The 22,567-nt window shown below is 39.5% G+C and overlaps 2 protein-coding genes across 4 annotated transcripts in view; both read right to left on the bottom strand.

Moving 5' to 3' along the window:
* LOC130916975 (protein jagged-2) overlaps window positions 1-22,567 on the bottom strand; it is a 123,859-nt gene that overhangs the window by 63,892 nt on the left and 37,400 nt on the right. The gene's annotated exons all lie outside the window — the stretch shown is intronic.
* The window catches only part of si:dkey-77f5.3 (uncharacterized protein LOC326903 homolog), a 95,391-nt gene continuing 84,168 nt past the window's right edge, over window positions 11,345-22,567 (bottom strand). Inside the window, exon 2 of the mRNA XM_057837995.1 lies at window positions 11,345-12,159. The gene's annotated coding sequence lies outside the window, so the exon portion shown is untranslated. The remainder of the gene's footprint in view (window positions 12,160-22,567) is intronic.

Consider the following 22,567-nt stretch of genomic DNA (forward strand, 5'->3'; position numbering starts at 1 on the left):
TTATTTCAAGGAAAATATGGAGGCTGCCACCACTGTGTGTACTCTTTTTGCTAAGCTGAGCTCGCATACCACGGTAGTACGTCGGCTATGAACGAACACTTGACGCGCCGTCACCCAGGTATATTTCGGAAGACAACAGGAAACAACAAGCTAGCGGATTGTAAGTCCAAACAACTTTCTAACGATTTTTTAAAAAATTGGAAGTTGCCTTTATGTGCGTCGTATCAACGTGCATTTTTATTTAATAATAATAATAAATTAAAAAAAAAAAAAATATATATATATATATATATATATAATGGAATTATATAATATTTTATTATTATTAAATGTATTAGGATCATGGAAGGTCCCACTTGGGGGAAAAAAATATATATATATATATATATATATATATATATATATACATACGTATATCCTGTATATACATAATATAATAAAAATATATATGGAAACACAGTACTGGCCTGCTTACTGTAATCCATGACTGCACTAATGTTAGATACTTTATATTATATTGTATTATTGTGTATATACATATCGTGACTGGATCAAGATATAGTCATTTTAAAAATTTAAGTGACGGGTAAAAATAGATTATGACCGGATTTTTATGACCCTGTCAGTCAAAATGACAGACAACGAAAAAGTCTAGCGCAACCTCTGATGGAGATATACTTGTAGCCTTGAGATTGCCCATGCTTCCTTACAATTTTGATTCTCAAGTCCTCAGACAGTTCTTTAGTCTTCTTTCTTTTCTCCATGCTCATTGTGGTCCACACAAGGACACAGGATAGAGATTGAGTCAACTTCAATCCATTTTAACTGGCTACAAGTGTGATTTAGTTATTGCCACCACCTGTTATGTGCAACAGGTAAGTAGCAGGTGCTGTTAATTACACAAATTAGAGAAGCACCACATGATTTGTCAAAGGGTGCTAATACTTTTGTCCGACCCATTTTTGGAGTTTTGTGTGAAATGATAATTACGTAATTTTTTTTCCACTCTCTTTTGTGTTTTTTCATTGCAAGCAAAATAAATGAAGATATTACCATCAAAGCATTTCTAATTGTAATCATTTTCTGGGAGAAATTGAACATTATCTGACAGAATTGCAAGGATGCCAATATGTTTGGCCAGCACTGTAAAACATGTTTGTGGAGGGTGGCTGCCGAGGAGGCAATACCTCCAATATGATTTCGCATTTATACAAAATTAAAGGTTGGTAAGCTCTATCGCTCCAATATGATTCCGCATTTATACAAATTTAAAGGTTAGTAAACACTGTCATTAGTTAACTCCAATGTGTTTAGTGTGTCTAGCAGTGGTAAAATGTGGTGTTTTTTACTCTCTGGCAACTGTCTGTGCTGAGGAAAAGCGTTTGCGTGTAATGTAAACATGATACGAGTCATACACATGTGCTTTTAATGGAAAATAATTCAATTAGTTTTGTTCTGATGGAAATAATGTTGACCTGTGGCTTTGGGTTTAGGCTCACCTAAAGGACCTCATTAATTTTATTTAGATTTTTTTTTTTTTTAACTTAACATTAAACTTATGTTCCAATTTGCTAATATGTTTTGAAAAAATAAAAAATCCTGTTCAATGTAAAAAAGTTTGGGTTTTTTAAAACTGTAATTGCAATTCCGTGATTCCGTGAAACTGTGATATTTTGGCAAAAGGTTATCATACCGTCAGAATATCGTACCGCCACATACAGTACCTACTAGCAACCATTTAGTAGAATATAAATTGAATTTAAAACATTCATCACTATACATAAAAGTTCTTATTGAATGGACACAGACAGTTTTTCCATTACTTACTTGCAGGGCCTATAATAAAGGGGGCGTGAAAACAACCGCAAGGGAAATGATGAGGTGAGTAAGGAAAGAGATGAAGGTGAAAGGGAGGGAAAAAGAGTAGTGAATGGAGAAAAAAAAGATGAAATCACTTTTGGATGTTGAGATATGTGATGAATAGGGAGAACACAGAGGGGAAACAAATACGCGGAGATATAAAAGAGTGGAAAGATCACATGAGACGACTGGAGAGAGAAGACAGGCGATAAGATAACTAGCAGACACGCGCGGGCACGGCAAGGATGTTAGAAGGCGTGTTGCTAATGAGATGTGCAGGGCAGCAGTTCATTAAAAGGCGACATAGAGTAGGAAGCTCACACGCAGAACAGTCATTAAAATTCATTATTTGCAGCCTAAACTGTGAGGCCACAGAGACGAATATCATGAATAAATCGTGAACGATTACACCAAGTAGAGTCCTGACAGCTAAGGCTATTATAAGTCATCCATTTTCTGTTGTGCATGTTCTCAATGGACAGTTTAGAGTGGTCAAGAAAGAGTGTAAATATGGAAGAAATAGGTAAATATGTCAAAATCTCCTGTTTTATTTTGGAAAATTTGGGAATTAGAATAGTTCCCAGATGACTTGAATGAAAATGTTCGAATTGGCATGGTTGGAAAAGGCCAGAAATATGGAAGGAGGAGGTGAATGTGAGATAATGAATGTGTTAATATGAAAATAGTATTACCAAAAAAGTAGAACTTTAGAAAGTCATGTTGAATAAATTCAACATTTTAAAGCCTGTGAAACAATAAAAAAATCTTATATAGCATTATTATGTGTATTAAAATCATAATTTAATGATGAGAAATTAGTCTTTTAATCTGCCATTTAGCCCCGCCCGCCATTATAGCGCTCTAACGCCTCCATCTGGGTGATGACATCGGCAGAGTAACGATTTCAGCTGATTTAGAATTCAGCCCAATGGGAAAGATTCAGAATGAGGAAAATGTGAAAGAGAACAGAAAACTGTCATTGTTTTTAATCACTCTATTCCAATATATATTTTTTTTACAGGATATTAAGTATTTTTTTCCCAATTGCTAAATAAATTGTATGGTCCTGACAAATAACAGTCTTGTGCTAAATGAAATATGAAATATTAAAAATACAATTTCAACACAAAAGGGCTAAGTTACTGCATAATGGTCAAAACTACCGACTTCTTAAACCTCCCGAACTGTATTTTATGCCACCAGAGTTAGTCCGGCTTTTGTCATTTCCCTGTCCCGGCTTCGGAGATGGAGGAAAGAGCGTAAACAAAACAGGAGGCGTGACAGCTAGGCGACATGCTAAGCCGAACTGAGTGGCTCTTCCAAGTCTCTTTTTCGCCTTTCGAAAACAAAAAAATCACACAAAACTACCCCGACTCACGTCACACACGGCGACAAGGGTGATTGTCTTCACAGATCGGCCAGCCCCTGGCGCGAGCAAGTTATGGCTCGTTGTTCTGCTGTGGCCCCGGCAGGCAGGCAGTGCTCGTCACCAGGGACAAAGAGGGGAATGAACGCCGAAAATAGCGCATTCTCGGTGGAAAAACTGGCCGACGTCAGAGCGGGGGGCTGCTCAGGGCCAAGCCGAGGAAAGGCCTCTGAAGGGGTACAGGCGAAGAGGACTGAAGGCTGAGTTATGCTTTAGCGGCAGACCTACACAATCAAGGCAGACCTGATTTACGACCCTCCAGAGTAGCTTGACGTGCAGCTCCACAAAATTTTCACTACGCATCCCGTCAACGCGTGGTGACGGGACGCAAACAGACTGAGATTGGTCCGCTCAGACTGTTGTTTCCGGTTCAGCACAAAATCACAGCCATTTACAAATATTCTTGCGCTAACGACCACGTCCGCAACAGTCTTTTGCGTCACCTGCGCCTCAACATTGGTCTGATCAACATTTGTTGTTCAATGTTCATGAGCTGAAAATACACATTCAAGCCTTCCATCTTCGTTGGCATTGTTGTGTAATCGGAAGAAAACTAGAGGAAGTTGACAAGAGTCCCCCAAAACCGTACAAACACAACGGCTTGGCGGTGGATTACAAAGCAAGGCGTTCCCTTGCCGCAGAACTATCGAATGCTCATTGAAGCCGTAGTCACTACGCCGTCATCACAATGCAGAAGCATAACTCAGGCTTGAGGGGGGTGGAAGTATACACAACTGAAAACTGGCAACGTGCAGCGGGCTGCTTGGAGCCAAGCCGAGAAAAACGCTCTGTAGGCGGGCACGCGAAGGAGACTGAGGGGGTTGGAAGGCTACACAATCGAGAACCAGCGACGAGAGCAGCGGGCTGCTCGGAGCCAAGCCGAGGAAAGCGCTCTGTAGGCGGGCACACCTTTATCGGCCGGCGACCATGGTGTGCAACAAGCCGCCAGTCGTCGGCCAAGTGGCCTTCTCGGTGGACAGGGAGTATTGTCATCCACAAAATGCAAGCCGACTCCTTATTGAAATGTTTGCCATGATCCCAGTATTTGACATAACATAAAACACGAAAGTCACTCACTTTGTCATCCGTCCAATGGTCTCTAGATTGTCGGATTTATTTTGCCCATTCTTCGCGATGAATACAATCTTTTGGAAATCCAAAAAGCCTCACACCACTTGGCCTGGTGTAGAAACAAAAGCCTGCAGCACATTGGGTTGGTGTGACGCAAAAAATAAACAAATTAATCTGCAAAATCAACTGAATCCGCAGTACTTCTCCATACTGTAGTAATGGCAGTATTGTGAAGAGAATCTCTACCACTGACGTCACATTTGCCTTCTTCCTTAACCCGAGACTCGGGCCGGATGTCACTCATTTTCATGGGCGGGATTAAAAAAAATTGAATAAATACTATATATCGATCGCTTCCACACACATCCAAGCGGTCCATTTCATTCAGGAGCATAAAATACTATAGATAATATAATTATACGAAATAAACATGCTTTTTTTGTGTCACGGCCACTTAAAAGCTTTAACTGTTTGAAGAAATGTCAAAAGAAATGGGAAAAATTTTAACAATTTTTAATTCTACATCGAAGCATGAACAGTTTCGTACGTAAGCATATTGCTGCTACAAAAAAACAACTAATTATTATGTAAGAAGGCGATAATTATGTTAAAATGCGGTGATAATTATCAAGTAAAAACGTCATAACCATGAAGTCAAAAATCAAAGTATTTGGTCAATACCAAAAGTTCATCTCAATACATTGTTATGTACCCTTTATTGGCAATAACGGTGGCCAAATGTTTTCTACCTCTTCACAAGTTTTTCACACACTGTTGCTGGTATTTTGGCCCATTCCTCTATGCAGATCTCCTCTAGAGCAGTGATGTTTTGGGGCTGTCGTTGGGCAACACGGTTCTTCAGATGCAACTGGGTATTCTTTCTCCTCCAAACATGAGAGCCTGTGTTTCTACCAAAAAGTTCTATTTTGGTTTCATCTGATCATAACACATTCTCCCAGTCCTCTTCTGGATCATCCAAATGCTCTCTAGCGAACTGCAGACGGGCCTGGACGTGTACTCCCTTCAGCAGGGGGACACTTCTGGCAGTGCAGGATTTGAGTCCCTGGCGGCGCATCGTGTTACCGATAGTAGCCTTTGTTACTGAGGTCCCAGCTCTCTGTAGATCATTCACTAGGTCCCCCCGAGTGGTTCTGGGATTTTTGCTCACCGTTCTTGTTATCACTTTGACACCACGGGGTGAGATCTTGCATGGAAACCCAGATCGAGGGAGATTATCAGTGGTCGTGTATGTCTTCAATTTTCTAATAATTGTTCCCACAGTTGATTTCTTTACACCAAGTGTTTTACCTATTTCAGATTCAGTCTTCCTAGCCTGGTGCTGGTCTATAATTTTGTCTCTGGTGTCCTTCAACAGCTCTTTGGACTTGGCCATAGTGGAGTTTGGAGTGTGACTGACTGAGGTTGTGGACAGGTGTCTTTTATACCGATAATGAGTTAAAACAGGTGCCATCAATACAGGTAACGAGTGGAGCCTCATTAGACCTCGGTAGAAGACGTTAGACCTCTTTGACAGCCAGATATCTTGCTTGTTTGTAGGTGACGAAATACTTATTTTCCACTCCAATTTGGAAATCAATTCTTTAAAAATCAAACAATGTGATCTTCTGTTTTTTTTTTTTTTCCCCACATTCTGTCTCTCATGGTTGAGGTTTACCCATGTTGACAATTACAGGCCTCTCTAATCTTTTCAAGTAGGAGAACTTGCTCAATTGGTGGTTGACTAAATACTTATTTGCCCCACTGTATCACTTTGAAACACTGAAGGAGGAAACTGTCTGCAGTATGGCTAACGATTTGAACAATTTCAACAGTTTTATTTCATCGTTGGGTTGAGACATTGCGAGCTTTTACAGTTATCAAGCACCGTGGATGATGTTACAATAAAAAAAATACGTACACTCTTAGGATTTTAAAGAGCATGCATTTAATGCATTTCACGTTTTTACATGTTCGTATTCACATTTTTTGAATGATATTTATCTTGTTTCTACACGATAATTATCACGTTTTTATAATGTGATGCTTGACTTTTATTTTTTTTCCCGGTGTGTCAGCAATACACTTGTGTAGATTTGGAATGTTGGAAATGTGCTCCAATATAATGAGAATGAGCGGAATATTTCAAATTTGGAATGAGAACGACAGGGATTTTTTTTTTATCCTGGGGAAAAACTAGGATTTTTTTTTTCATTTCATTTCACTAGTTTGGACCTTATTTCATGTCAAATTTGAGAAAAAAAATAGGAATAAAGAAGGTATTACGACATGTACTAAATGCTCTGAAAATCGGACAGAATGACTGTGAATGCTCTGGTTTCGAATGAACGAACGTTCTCAGTCTAAATGGATTGGGTGTCTAGCACCGTCAATGCAGCCTTAAAGTTACCTTAGACATTATTATGGTGGAAGATTTTGGTAGCAACTTGTTGGTTCATTTTTATTCTTTTACACACATTGACACCTTTTCAAAACGAAATCTCGACTCTTGGCAGGAGCATATCGATAACCTTTTGGGATACAAAGTATCACGATTAGGGCTGTCAAAATTATCGCATTAACGGGCAGTAATTAATATTTTTTAATTAATCACGTTAAAATATTTGACGCAATTAATGCACATGCCCCGCTCAAACAGATTAAAATGACAGAACAGTGTCATGTCCACTTGTTACTTGTGTTTTTGTCTCCCTCTGCTGGCGCTTTGGTGCGACTGATTTTATGGGTTTAAGCACCATAATGTAATGTAATTCTTGACATCAACAATGGCGAGCTACTTCATTATTTTTTTGATTGAAAATTTTACAAATTTTATCAAAACGAAAACATTTAGAGGGGTTTTAATATAAAATTTCTATAACTTCTACTAACATTTATCTTTTAAGAACTACAAGTCTTTCTATCCATGGATCACTTTAACAGAATGTTAATGTTAATGCCATATTTTTGATTTATTGTTATAATAAAAAAATACAGTAATTATGTACAGTATGTTGAATGTATATATCCGTCTTGTGTCTTATCTTTCCATTCCAACAATAATTTACAGAAAAATATGGCATATTTCATAGATGGTTTGAATTGCGATTAATTACGAATAATTAATTTTTAAGCTGTGATTAACTCGATTTAAATTTTAATCGTTTGACAGCCCTAATCACGATAAATCACCATTTCGACATTTGGTCACACCCCTAACTGTGAATGAGATGATGTCACTTCTCCAGGAAAGGCTTGTCGGCAAAACCCTTTTTTTTTTTTTTTTTTGCTAAGTTTGGAACCTCCAATAATGTGACGTTAACTACGCTTCCCGACAAGAACTGATAAGCGAATGAAAAAGGTTAGCCAGCTTCCTGAGCGCCTGTCCAAAACACACAAGCGAGCCGCTGCTGTTTGACGTCAAACGAACATTAACGAGGGAACTGAAATGGGGAAAGAATTAAGCTTCCAAATCAACAATGTGGACATCCTGATTGGTGATGAAATCACACAAATTTTTAGACGGGTTTAAGTCATTTACTGCCGTTGACAGTGATTGACATTCAATTTAATTCACATACAGACCTTGATTTGAACCTTCTTGACATGTCTCCTCTCTAGATCAGGACCTGCTCTGACTGAGAGTCTAAGCCCATCAAGGCTAGACACATCAGGGATTTTCAAATCAAAAAGCAGACAATTAGAAGTGGTCTATTCCCTCAGGCTATGGTAAAGCCAAAGAAGAGGAGGATTACTCCGGCTGGTGCAGAGTTCGACAGGCCAAATTCACATTTAATGAAGATCTAAGAAGACTCTTCATAAACCTGCCATCCACTACACTCGTATTCCCAGCATTAAGCATCTTCTCGCTAACCCCCCTCACGCCACCCCCCCCCCACCCCCTGCATGCGGCTCAGACACGGGCCGGGTAGGATATCCCGACAAAGCCAGGCTGTACAAACACAGCTCTGCCACAGGAAGAACTCCCAACCCTGAGATAGGAATTTCCCTTCACAACGTATGTCCACTACATAAAACACACATGCACAGACACTCACGCAATATTTTAACTCCATCACAAAGAACAAAATTAGTCCTTTTGGAAAAACATAACTGGACAATTTGACAGCAAGTTATAAATCATTGAAAAACAGAGACCATTGACAGAGCGCTGTAATTGATTATAGAAGATAGGGACAAGTGAGAAGAACTAAAATGACACTTTTTGTATGATTTTCTTTAACCACTGATGCGATGACAAGCTTGACATTATGACAAAATGCTGGGGAAAAAATATCTAGCACAGCAAGTCCCCAAGCCAGTTTCCAACATAAAAAAATAATAAAAATAAAAATAATACTTCACTTTGTGAATTTTTTTATATTCACATTTACCAATTAAAAGCGACTAAAATACTTAATATTTTTTATGCACATTTAACAATTTACGGGTATAAGTCTAAAGATTCGCCTTTGCTAATTTTTACCCATTTTTATTTTTTTATTTAGAGTTGTCCGATAATAACTTTTTAAATCGAAAACCGATATCCCGATATTGTCCAACTCAACAAAAAACAGATACCGATATCAAATAAATACTGATATATGCGGTCATGGACTTGTGCATCACAATACAATTACTGGCAGGGCCGGCCCAGCCTATATGCAGACTGTGCAGTTGCTTAGGGCCCCTGACCACTAGGGGGCCCCCCAATCTGGCAGTTGTTTAATTTATATTCTATTTTGTTTACTACAGTTTGCTTTATTTTGCTTTTGTGAGTTTTGATACTTGATTACAAGGTTAAAAAAAAATAAAAGTTCTTCCTTAACTTCTTCGCTTCCTCTTTTAGAAAAAGGTTTGGCGCTATCTACTGTAAGTACTGACAATCATTTGGGGTGAGAAGTTTGAAGTATGCAGTGCAACAAAATCTGATTAATATACAAAATATGGACGTATGGGTTGGATTGCATGTATGGGTTTCACAGTACACTGTGACGAAATGGTGGGCCAAAAATATGGGCCCCTTTGCATTATTTTGCTTAGGGCCCCCAAATGGCCTGGGCCGGCCCTGATTACTGGTAGCCATAATTTGCTAAGTAAAATGGTCTGCTCACATAACAAATCCCAAGCATCTTAGTTTGAAGACATCTAATGGTCAATAAGCATAACTGCTATGCTAAGCAGTGACCAGCACTTGTACAAAGGCAGAAGGCTTTCACATTCACTTCGAAGGCAACATGCTTATTGGCCCAAAGCCGATAATGAAAAAACGATTTCGATATTATTTTAAAATCCTTTTAATGGCTTATATCATCGGCTACCCAATAATATCGGACAACTCTAATTTTATGTTGTTATGAGGTAAAACTAAGCAAATGTTCTATATATGTTCCCCACTAATTCTAGCATTATTTGTCGCTATCAAAACATACCGTTCTCTTATTAGTTCATTTTTGTCAAGTAACAAATATACTGGCTTCAAGTATGTATTTTCATTGTAGGTTACTGAATATTAGCGGTGTGCCAAAAAAAATTGATAATTAGATGCATCGAGATTCAACATGTGACGATTCATAAATGTTAAAAAAAGAATATTTTCCCTAATAACTTCATGACAGCTGCGAGTAGCGGAACGAAATTCAAGACGCGTCTGCCGCCCGGACACCTTTAACAGACGCACGCACAACGTTATGATGGCTGCAGCTGAAGTTACTGAGCGAGAGATTTACTCCTGTTCGAAAGTGTCAGGAAATAAATTGCACAAGAGTATTCCATTCTAATGACCGTCACAAGGAGAGAAGCCTCCCACCTATCGGGGATGAAATCACTTGCAGTCAGGAATCACTCGAGTCTGGTTCAAGATTTAACGTGCACACGGGGTTCGGCAGATGCGAAGCGTCGCAAAAGTCTTCCCACCTGTCAAAGCCGTGCGCGACCTTTTTAATTTTACAAAGTCACATAGTCAGAACAGTGGGCGTGTGGTGAGCGATAATTGGTTAGTTCAGAGTAAGTCAGCTCTAACTGCTTCTCCTTATTTGGTGTTGTTTCTCAAAACTGGATGCTTACTGTGAAACAGCAGTGAAACTTATTACAGCTCAACTTGGGAATGTTCCACAAAAAACATCGTAAGGTACGACCTTGGGAACTTAGCTGTAGCTGGCACGAAAGGGAGTGAAGATCAGATAAGAGTCCACAAAGACTGGAGTCTCACATGCAAGCATATAGTTTCACAGCAGTTAATAATTGTGTTTTATAAGCATGAATAAAATATATTCTTTCACAAAAAGATTCAAAAATAAATTTGTGATTTGGACAGGCAGGGACTCCGCGGTCAGCTTTTAGGTCCTCTTCTGTGCGCAAGTTATTTTTAGAACGAGAGGGGAAGGGAGATAGTTCGTTGCTCCTTGTCTTTCAGTTGTCCAGCAGTAGGTTCAAGTTTTGTTAATCGGAAAACATCTCTAGTGTTTTGCTCAGTCCCGTGCCTGTCTATCAGAGGTGAGTACATGAACCCTCTTGTACTGTTTAGCTTTTATTGTTGTTGTTTTTGAGATGTTACTAGTTAGCGCCAAGCGCTATGCTAATTAGAGACTTCGCTAACATGTATTTTCATGTCAATTTGTGCGTTGTTTGGTGGTGTACAAAAGTTACTGCAGATTAGGGCTGCAGCTATCGAATATTTTAGTAATCGAGTAATCGACTGAAAATTCTATCGATTAATCGAGTAATCGGATAAAACAAATATATTTTCAGGTGAAGAGCAATTATAGATATACATGAGAAAACAAGACATTTTATCATTTGCAGTCAATCAATGTCTTTATTTTTTATGTATATTGTTGAAAACAGCCAATAATTGCATCTCAGATGTAACTAGAATTTTAAAAAATGACTAATTCACTGCTTTCACTCAAAAAACCTTTAGATCTTGTTTGAAAAAAGTATATACATATATATATATAAACACACTTAAAATGCCTTTGCGCTTGATAACACACATCACTTAAAAGTTGGGATTTTTTCCCACGTTTTTCAATTGAATTTCTATTTGTGTCAAGCCATTTTTAAGTTCTAGTTAAGTTTTAAGTTAGTCTAAACTGTAAGTCCTGATAGGATTTTGAGTTTTTGTACTGTTCAAAATAAATGTATGATACAGGCTGTATTGGAGCACATTAGGGACTAGTGCTACTTGGTGTTTTATCCAGCAATGACTACTGAGCTAAAATTGATAGTTAGCATTATTGAGTTTTTATTTGACACCCTCATCACTCCACAACGCTATGTTATGTTAAAGCCTGTATGTAAGACACGTTAGCCACGCATCGAAAGTGGTCTTAATTAATTGAAACCTAGCCCTCCGCAGGGCTAACGTAAGGTGAGCTAGTAGTGACAGTAACGTTAATCTTATATATTAGCGCTTAGCGCGCTACTGCTTTAAGATGGCGGCTGTTTGCTAACGCTGCCCAGACGCGGCCTAGTCTGTAATTGTGCATCTAATTCAACATACATGTGATCTCTGTGAGACTCATTGGACGCTACCTGCAACTAACGTAGCATGTGCGGGCTAGTATTTAGCAACGTCGGCGTCGTTTGTAGCGGTTGTCGGCTGCAGTAAGTTTTTTTTTTTTTTTTTTGCTTCTTCCTCTACGCACGTGACATCAGCGCGTTGTCCCACATTAAAAGTAGTCCGAGCAAAACGTGATGCTTAGAGCTGTCAAAATAAACGATTACTCGAGGTGAATAAAATTACTCGGATCAGTTTTTAAACTCGAGTTACTCGAGTTGCTCGAGTATTCGTTTCAGCTCTACTGCAGATGCAGAAATTGTAAAACCAGGATTAAGTACAGCGGTAACACTACAAACATGCAAAATAGTACAGAAATCTATAAATAACAAAGCACATTGGTTAAAAGAAGTCTTATTTTTAAAGACACTTTGTGTCCAACAAAATGTGGAATTCATTCTATCAGTGAAAATTTTATTGTACTGTTTAGAGAAATAAGTACTGCCTTTGAAAAAGCTAATGTTTTTGCACCTTCTTGTGAAAAAGAGCATCTCAAGGTCAGCTGTGTGTTGTATGGGCCTGTTGAGAAATATGTACCGCCTTTAAAATGGTTGTTTTTGCACTTATTTGTTTAAAAAAAAAAAAAAAAGGCAGCTTAAGGGCAGCTTTTTGTTGTACGGGAATGTTTACATCGTTCCTGTTGAATCATGAGGATATTTTAAATAATGGACATAAAATTGTTTGGCTACTTTATTAATTAGTAATGCTGTGTGATGCATCGACAATCGCGATAACCGTCAATACCATGATCAGCGTTCAATAATCATATCGTAGCACCCTGAATCGTAATCAAATCGAATCGTGGCTTGCCTAGGAGGGCACACCCTTACTGAATATATGGTCAGAAAACATTTTGTGTGATTTTTTCACAAACAAAGACTTTTTGAATGAATTTAATGGATCTTTGAAAGACTGTGCCTTGCAATGGACTGAATCAGTGTCCACGTACTTGTAATGATAAGAATTCATTTGAAAAGTGAAATTAAATACTGTACTAGTATATTTAAGTCATTAGTTCATGACTGAAACATGATAAATATTCCTCAGTATGTCCTTAATTAGTTTGTCAAATTAGGTGACTGTCCAGCATTAATAACATGCTGATTGCTATGGACAAGTGAAGGGTAGTAAAAAGATATTTCTTATTTTATATACAGTGGTGCAAATAAGTATTTAGTCAACCACCAATTGTGCAAGTCTGCACCAAGCTGGGAAGGCTGAATCAATATGCAATAGGTAATACGCTTGGTGTAAAGAAATCAACTGTGGGAGCAATTATTAGAAAATGGAAGACATACAAGACCACTGATAATCTCCCTCGATCTGGGGCTCTATGCAAGATCTCACCCTGTGGCGTCAAAATGATAACAACAACGGTGAGCAAAAATCCCAGAACCACACGGGGGGACCTCGTGAATGACCTACAGAGAGCTAGGACCACAGTAACAAAGGCTACTATCAGTAACACAATGCGCCGCCAGGGACTCAAATCCTGCACTGCCAGACGTGTCCCCCTGCTAAAGAAAGTACACGTCCAGGCCAGTCTGTGGTTCGCTAGAGAGCATTTGGATGATGCAGAAGAGGATTGGGAGAACGTGTTATGGTCAGATGAAACTAAAATGGAACTTTTTGGTAGAAACACAGGTTCTCATGTTTGGAGGAGAAAGAATACTGAATTGCATCCGAAGAACACCATACCCACTGTGAAGCATGGGGGTGGAAACATCATGCTTTGGGGCTGTTTTTCTGCAAAGGGACCAGGACGACTGATCTGTGTAAAGGAAAGAATGAATGGGGCAATGTATCGCGAGATTTTGAGTGAAAATCTCCTTCTGTCGGCAAGGGCATTGAAGATGAGACGTGGCTGGGTCTTTCAGCATGACACTGATCCCAAACACACAGCTAGGGCAACAAAGGAGTGGCTTCGTAAGAAGCATTTCAAGGTCCTGGAGTTGCCTAGCCAGTCTCCAGATCTCAACCCCATAGAAAATCTGTGGAGGGAGTTGAAAGTCTGTGATGCCCAACGACAGCCCCAAAACATCACTGCTCTAGAGGAGATCTGCATGGAGGAATGGGCCAAAATACCAGCAACAGTGTGTGAAAAGCTTGTGAAGAGTTACAGAAAACGTTTGGCCTCCGTTATTGCCAACAAACAGTACATAACAAAGTATTGAGATGAACTTTTGGTATTGACCAAATACTTATTTTCCACCATGAGTTGCAAATGAATTCTTTAAAAATCAAACAATGTGATTTTCTGGGTTTTTTTCTCCACATTCTGTCTCTCGTGGTTGAGGTTTACCCATGTTGACAATTACATGCCTCTCTAATATTTTCAAGTGGGAGAACTTTTTGTGCACAATTAGTGGTTGAATACTTACCTAAATACTTAGTGGTTGACTAAATACTTATTTGCCCCACTGTAGAATAGCCCATAAACCAATTTAAAGTAGCGATTTCTCAGAGATGAAACATCATAGTAAAATGGTTGATATGTTATTGGAGAGCTGAATCTGTTTTTTGATTATACCAAAAATTTCGGAAAATGCGTCAATGTGACTTATTTTGCTGTCCTGGGTCACATATGTATGTGGAAACCTCTAGAAAATCTGAGATGTCAAACTGACATACACATAACTATAATGTAGTAGAACAATGTAAAGCAATTGACGATAATATAATTCTACAAAACAAAAATAAGCACATTTTAATGAACATGTGAGATTCCTAACATTATTATTTATTTATTTTTAAAACAAAGTTTTCTACATACCAAATATGACAAAATTAACCATTAAGAAATGATATAACCTAGTCATAATTATGTTTAACTACATATAAAGCACAATCAACCAAAAATACTGAGAACACGTCATTAAATAAGTCATGCTTTCATTTAAGTCGCTGAGTCCAACATGCATTCAAATAAAATAAAAGCAAAGCTAGACTAAAATGGGGATTTAAACAATTGATTTTAATCTACCTTGAAGTCCTATGTTTTCCCTCATATTTAATTAATTGCCAACTCTCGTGAAGCTATGACAAGACAATAGGATTTGGCCGTGCCTATGCATTATGCATTAATTTAAACAGCCTGCGATTAGTTCCTGCTTCTGAGAGAGAAGAGAAAAATAAGTTCCCTCCTTTGGCTTGAACATCAGCGTGTCTAATGAAGTGAAGTCGGTCCATTAGCCTGTCATACGCGTGCAAAGGAGGAGGCTAATTGACAATTAAACATGCGAGCATGTACACCGTGAAGAGGAGATTCAATTTGCTAACTTTTTGGCGACTACCATAATATGCAGCTGTGTATTTAATATATTCGTGCACCTGCCAACTCTGACTTGAAGCGTGACGAGGCCCAAGGCAATTACGACCTCACATATATGCAGAAGTGTTGGACAAACACACACATACACACCCCCACAGTTGTCATGACAGCAGCTGTGCCTGAGTCAGATTGGACAGCAAACGCTTCCCCTGTACGCCAAATTAGTGATGGAGGTAAGCGCATGTAGTAACGACCATTATTAGTCTGACAGCGGAAGCTCAGATTTGACGTTAAAAATACAGCGAGAGTGCAACGCTATGTATGAGAGTGCGTCAGGGATATAAATCAGGATTACCTCCCCGGCACCCAACACTCAAATGCTCTACCAAGCTTGCAAAACGCTACACAAAAATGAGTTTTATTTTAACACAGAAGTGAAATGCTTTTACATACTAGTCCTTCTCAAAAAATTAGCATATTGTGATAAAGTTCATGATTTCCTGTAATGTACTGATAAACATTAGACTTTCATATATTTTAGATTCATTACACACAACTGAAGTAGTTCAAGTCTTTTATTGTTTTAATATTGATGATTTTGGCGAAAAAGGCAAGAAAAAACAGAAATCCCTATCTCAAAAACTTAGCATATTTCATCCGACCAATACAAAAAAGTCAACCTTCAATTAATTACATCAGCTTTGCATTCAATACTTGGTCGGGAATCCTTTTGCAGAAATGACTGCTTCAATGTGGCGTGGCATGGAGGCAATCAGCTCGTGGCACTGCTGAGGTGTTATGGACAGTGCTGGGCACGTTACTTTAAAAAAGTAATTAGTTACATTACTCACTACTTCTTCCAAAAAGTAACTGAGTTAGTAACTGAATTACTCTATAGTAAAAGTAACTAGTTACCAGGGAAAGTAACTATTTCCGTTACTTTAAAAAGAACTTGTATGTCAAGGAATTTGAAATTTTCTGAGCAGTATTCGAGTCAGTGGAATAGAGAAGAACAGACAGGTAGTTAACTTGTTAGGTGCTTCAGCAGATTTGAATTGCTTACCACAGATGTCGACAAAAGCTTTGCCCCGGGACATAAATTACACATTACATGCAGGTTATTTCCTTTAATTTCGACAAACTTGAAATAGTGTCTATCTCCACCTCTTAAAGGACAATTTTTCTTCTGAATGCTCTGCCATCCCGACCCAGTGCATCTGTTTTGCGTGTGTGTGTTTGCCGCACACGCTGTTCCGGTTTGCTTGTGAAATCACCGGCTCTGATTGGCTTACCACGACACATGACTCTAACCCTCACCCAATCACAATCACTTCCATGGCATCTCTCGAGGGGCTGCATTCAGGTAGGCTCGTTTCCCGACAATTCGCGTCACCTTCAAAGCGTCTGCCGTCCTCAAAATGGAAGCAGAATTATTGCTGGTTGACAGTGGGAGATGGGAACGAGGCTAGCATCAGGTGTAGCAAACACAGAAACGTTACCAAACTTTGGAAAGCATTGTCTAATTGAATGATCAGGGACAAACAGCTTGGAGTCAGAAGTACGTGCGCTATTCTCGAACCTGAATGCACCCAGAGTCTTGGATGACAAATCAACAGAGCAGAGGGTCGACTCGACACAGCTGGTAGTTTCTTCAATTTTTTCAGAGTAAGTAACGCACCGCTTTTGACCGTCAGTAACGGTAACGGCGTTGTAACGGCGGAAAAAGTAATTAGTTAGATTACCCAGTTACTGAAAAAATAACGCCGTTACGTAACGGCGTTATTTATAACAGCGTTACTCCCAACACTGGTTATGGATGCTTCGATAGCGGCCTTAAGATCATCCACAGTATTGGGTCTGGTGTCTCTCAACTTCCTCTTCACAATATCCCACAGATTCTCTATGGGGTTCAGGTCAGGAGAGTTGACAGGCCAGTAATGCTATGGTCAGTAAACCATTTACCAGTGGTTTTGGCACTGTGAGCAGGTGCCAGGTCTTGCTGAAAAATGAAATCTTCATCTCCATAAAGCTCTTCACCAGATGGAAGCATGAAGTGCTCCAAAATCTCCTGATAGCTAGGTGCATTGACCCTGCCCTTGATAAAACACAGTAGACCAACACCAGCAGCTGACATGGCACCCCAGACCATCACTGACTGTGGGTACTTGACACTGGACTTCAGGCATTTCCTTCTCCCCAGTCTTCCTCCAAACTCTGGCACCTTGATTTCCGAACGAGATGCAAAATTTGCTTTCATCTGGAAAAACAGTCCTTTGGACCACTGAGCAGCAGTCAAGTGCTGCTTCTCTGTAGCCTAGGTCAGGCGCTTCTGCCGCTTTTTCACACACGTCTGTGCACGGTGGCTCTGGATATTTCTACTCCAGACTCAGTCCACTGTTTCCGCAGGTCCCCCAAGGTCTGGAATTGGCCCTTCTCCACAATCCTTCTCAGGGTGCGGTCACCTCTTCTGGTTGTGCAGCGTTTCCTGCCACACTTTTTCCTTCCCACTGAGGTGCCTTGGTACAGCACTCTGGGAACAGCCTATTCGCTCAGAAATTCAATGATGGCCTTCTGGACAGCAGTCAGTTCGGCAGTCTTGCCCACGATTGAGGTTTTGAGTAATGAACCAGGCTGGGTTTTTTAAAAAGCCTCGGGAATCTTTCGCAGGGGTTTTGAGTTAATTAGTTGATTCAGATGATACGGTTAGTAGCTTCTTTAGAGTACCTTTTCATGATATGCTAATTTTTTGAGATAGGGATTTTTGTTTTTGTTTACGTTTTGCCAAAAGCATCAATATTAAAACAATAAAAGGCTTGAACTACTTCAGTTGTGTGTAATGAATCTGAAATATATGGAAGTCTAATGTTTATCAGTATTAAGTATAAAGTTTATCAACTTTATCACAATATGCTAGTTTTTTTAGAAGGACTAGTGTACAAGTCAGACACAAATCAAAATTTTTCCTGCCCATTCTACTGTTGAATCGCCCTCTGAAACATATTTCATTGTATTATATGAGCACATTTCAGCAAGGGGATCTCAGAAGTGTGTGAGAGTAATGTGAAAGGGTAAAAGGATAAAGGTTTTTTTAGCTATGTAAGTCAGCAGAGTTTATCGGCGATTATGAAAGCATTTAGCTGTTGTACACTGGTATTAAAAAGTATCTGAACCTTTTTGTCACATTTCTGCATAAAATCACTATGCATGAACCATAATCTGATCTTTGTCAAAATCACACAGATGACAAAACGGTCTCCTTTAATTAAAACCACACAAACATTTAGAGGTTTTCATATTTTAATGTGGATAGCATGCAAAAAAATGACAGTGTAGCGAAAAATAAGTGAACCCTATGCCTAAGGAAACTTGAAGAGCATTTGAAACCAATTTTTTACCAAACAATTTAAGTCAGGTGTGTGCCCAATCACTGATGAGTGGTTTAAAGCTTGCCCTGCCCACTATAAAACACACCGAGTAAGAATTGTCTTGATGAGAAGCTTTGTCTGATGTGCATCATGGCTCGGTCAAAAAAGCTGTGTGAAGACCTGCGATCAAAGAGTGTTGATTTGTATAACGCTGGGAAAGGATAAAAAGTTTGGCACTGTTGCTTCTCTCCCAAGGAGTAGCCGTCCACCAAAGATGTCGCCAGGAGTTCAGCGCAGAATACTCATAGGGGTAAAAAAAGAAGCATAATGTCTGCTACAGACTTAGAGAAATCACTGGCACAGTCCAACATTTTTGTGCATACATCAACTACAGGTAAAACTATGGCCAAGAACGGTGTTCATGGGAGGACTCCACGGAGGAAGCCACTGTTGTCTAAAAAACAAAAAAAACAAAAACAAAAAAAACATTGTTGCTCGTTTTATGTTGCAAAAAGGCACTTGGACACTCCACAGAAGTTTTGGCAAAATATTTTGTGGAACAGCTCACCAACATCAACACCTCATCCCCACTGTAAAGTATGGTGAGAAAGCATAATGATTTGGGGCTGTTATGCTTCCTCAGGGCCTGGACAACTTGCAATCATTAATGGAAGAAGGAATTCAAAGATTTATCAGGATTTTTCAGGAAAGCCTGAGGCCATCTGTCAGACAGTTGAAACTAAAAAGAGGATGGATGCTGCAACAAGACAATGATCTAAAACACAGAAGTAAATAAACTTCAGAATGGTTTCAAAAGAACAAAATAAACGTTCGGGAGTGGCCAAGTCAAAGTCCAGGCTTGAACCCCATTGAGATGCTGTGGCATGACTGAAAGGGTATGAAAACACTAAGGGGCTGTGAGATATCAATAGAACCGTTATGTGGCAAGATGACAAATATTAATAAAGTTAACAAAAAAATAAATCGCATTCATGAGCAATTATCGAAAATAGATCGAAAATTATGAACATTTCCGAAAGCATTCCGGAAACAGCCGAATGGGGCGGAGATGTCATAACAAGGAAACAAAAGGTCGAGGCAGGTGCCATCGTTGTTTATCGACGAGAGAGTTGCGTTCCTGTTTTATCCAAAAAAATCGCTAAAATGGTTCAAACCTGTCATGCTATGTGGTTTATAAATAGCCATTTGTCGCAATGTAGTACCCATGAGTTCCCGAACGCAAGAAAAAGAGCTGGACTACGCAGACAATGAGTAAAGTTCGTCAGTGCTAAGAGGGCTAATTTTGCAGACCCAGCCTCCGGCACGGTTTTGTGTAGTGCGCATTTTACACCTGAAAGCTATACGAACTATGGACAAATGAAATCAGGTTTTGCTAAGAAATTGCTGCTGAAAGCAGATGCGGTGCCCACCTACACACGCAGTCACCTAAATGTCCCGAGATAACAAGAAAGAGGACGATGACTGGCTCTGATGAGACCACCCCACCGCCCCAGGCAAAGCAAAGGAGGGAAATGACCAGAGTGAGTACTCTTTTATAATAAAAAACATATCACGCACTGGACATAGAACTAGACACATGTATGAATTATCGCTCGTAAAATATATAGAACAAATCCTCTAATCCCATTCATATTTGTGTCGGTTGGCAGAGCGAAAACCGATGATAGCACATTAAATGATAATTATTCTACACATTACTTTATTTTGCGGTCACGGTGTATCAGCTTCACAAAAAGAAATGCAAAACAAACCATTCGGTGTTTCTGTTGCCGCCGGTGTTTCATCAGCGTGATTGCTCCCCTCAATGATCCTTTCATTAGGCTGCATGGGCTTTCGTTTGGGCTCAAATTGATAACCCAAAACACCAAAGAAAGGTTCATAACTCTCGTCACCATTAGAAGAATGTTCGTTACATCGGATTCGTCGCTGCAACTACAAACACAATTGTCCGCCATCATCGTCGCCATTCAGTACTAAGCACTGAGCCGATTGTTTCCTTATAGTGACGTCACGCACACAATATGCTAGATTTCCGGCATCTTGGGGGACGGGTCGTTTTAGCTTGACAATCGATCTAATTTCTATCATTTTCTTGGTGTTGCGATGTGTGTATTTACACGAAGTGGCATGATATGAATTCAAAAGGCACGCGTTGATGGATAAATGATGGAATATTAGCATTTTCCCAGGTGTTGTCATACCCTTTAAAGACAGCAGTTCATGCCAGACATCCTAGGAATCTGACTGAACTACAGCAGTTTTGTAGAGAAGAATGGGCCAAGATTAGTCCTGATCGATGTGCCAGACTGATCTGCAGCTACAGGAATTGTCTGGTTGAAGTTATTGCTGCCATGGGGGGGAAGGAGGGTACAAAATATTAAATGTGATGGTTCACTTACTAAATTTTCCCAACCTTCTGTCATTGTTAGCATACCATCCTCATTAAAATATGAAAACCTATAAATATTTGGTTCTTTTTAGATAAAGACAGTTTTTTCATCTGTGTGATTTTGACAACGATCAGATCACATTCCAATTCCAAAAGGTTGAGATATTTTCATACCACTGTACAACATACCTGAAACAACTTCAAGTTAAATTGTGAAGGTAATTGAAAAATTTGACACTGATCCGATTAATAGTTTAATTAATCGTCCAATTCATCGTTTATAAAAACAATCATTAGTTGCAGCGCTATGCGTATGTGAGTGAAAATTCTTCAGATGCGTGTGGGTGTGGGTGTGTTTCACTTGGGTACTAAAGGAGTATTTTAGTAGCTTTGTGAGGAGATTCCAAGTTCTGTCCCTGATGGATCCTCACAGTTTTGTGTCACGGTGTGTTCGTGCTCTTTCCATCTACGTGAGACTTGTTTGGTTAAAAAAAAAAAAAAAAAAGAACAGAATCGATTTCCACTCCACTGGACTAAAATAGAATACGATGCCGGCCGGCCTCAGAGAGTCTTTCTACAAAAGACATAAAAAGCACAAAAGCTTACCCATGCGACATGATTGTTGTCGCATTGATGGATTTTTTACTTACAAGATTGGGGTAAAAAAAAAAAAAAAAGGAAAATCAATGTCCTCCCTTGGTGACTTTTGAGAAACACAGACGTGTCTTCACGGTGGCTGATTCCTAAATCGTTGATCTCTGACTATAATCAAGTGGCGGCCCAACATCCTGGCCCCTCAGGTGGCTAAAACAAACACACGCGCTCCCATGACCTCCCCGCCTTCTAATCACATCTAGAGCTTTGCTTTAATGACATTTCATCCGTCTCTTTGAACTACATCCTCCAGTAACTCCAAAACATGACGTGACTGTCAAGAAAAAAGATGTCAAAAAAAGAGGCATTTAGAGGATCCCACCCGAAAACACCTGTGCCCCCGCATCCCACTTCCTGCTTCTTAACTTCCTCTCTGTTAGGCACCCTCCCTGCCCCCGCCTAGACTGACTGCCCAAGTCTCGCCGAATGGGCCCCCGCGCCATTTCTTCTTTGCAACTTCTGCAGGAAATTACCCTGTCTAGTCTAGTGGCTTCACATCCATCGAGGCACTTTTAGGAAGGGGGCATTAGTGAGGAAAGAATGGGTGGGGTGTGCCTGCAAAATTGTGTGCATGGGAGTGTTCTGTGACTTTATCCGGTATCTGACATTTATGTGTTTTCTGTATAGCTGTTCTGTACACAAGGAATGGCAAAGATGTATTTCTGTCTTGTTAAATATATAAAGCAATCAACGATGCCTAGCAAGTATTTTACACACAATCAGGGGTGAAAGTGACTAGAATTTCTTGCCGGAACTCCCAGACGTGAAGGTCGCCACAGAGCCAGAAATTTTATGTTTATTCCTTTTTTTTTTTTTCTTTTTTTTGGGGGGGGGGGATCAACCCTCTTAAACGACTGAAATGCAAATAAAGCTGTTTTAGCACAGTTGTTTCTATAACACATACAAAAACCGATTTTCATTCAAAATTGTATTTTTTTTCAATGATTTGCAA

Source organism: Corythoichthys intestinalis, chromosome 6, assembly GCF_030265065.1.
Source record: "Corythoichthys intestinalis isolate RoL2023-P3 chromosome 6, ASM3026506v1, whole genome shotgun sequence".
Classification (NCBI taxonomy): domain Eukaryota; kingdom Metazoa; phylum Chordata; class Actinopteri; order Syngnathiformes; family Syngnathidae; genus Corythoichthys; species Corythoichthys intestinalis.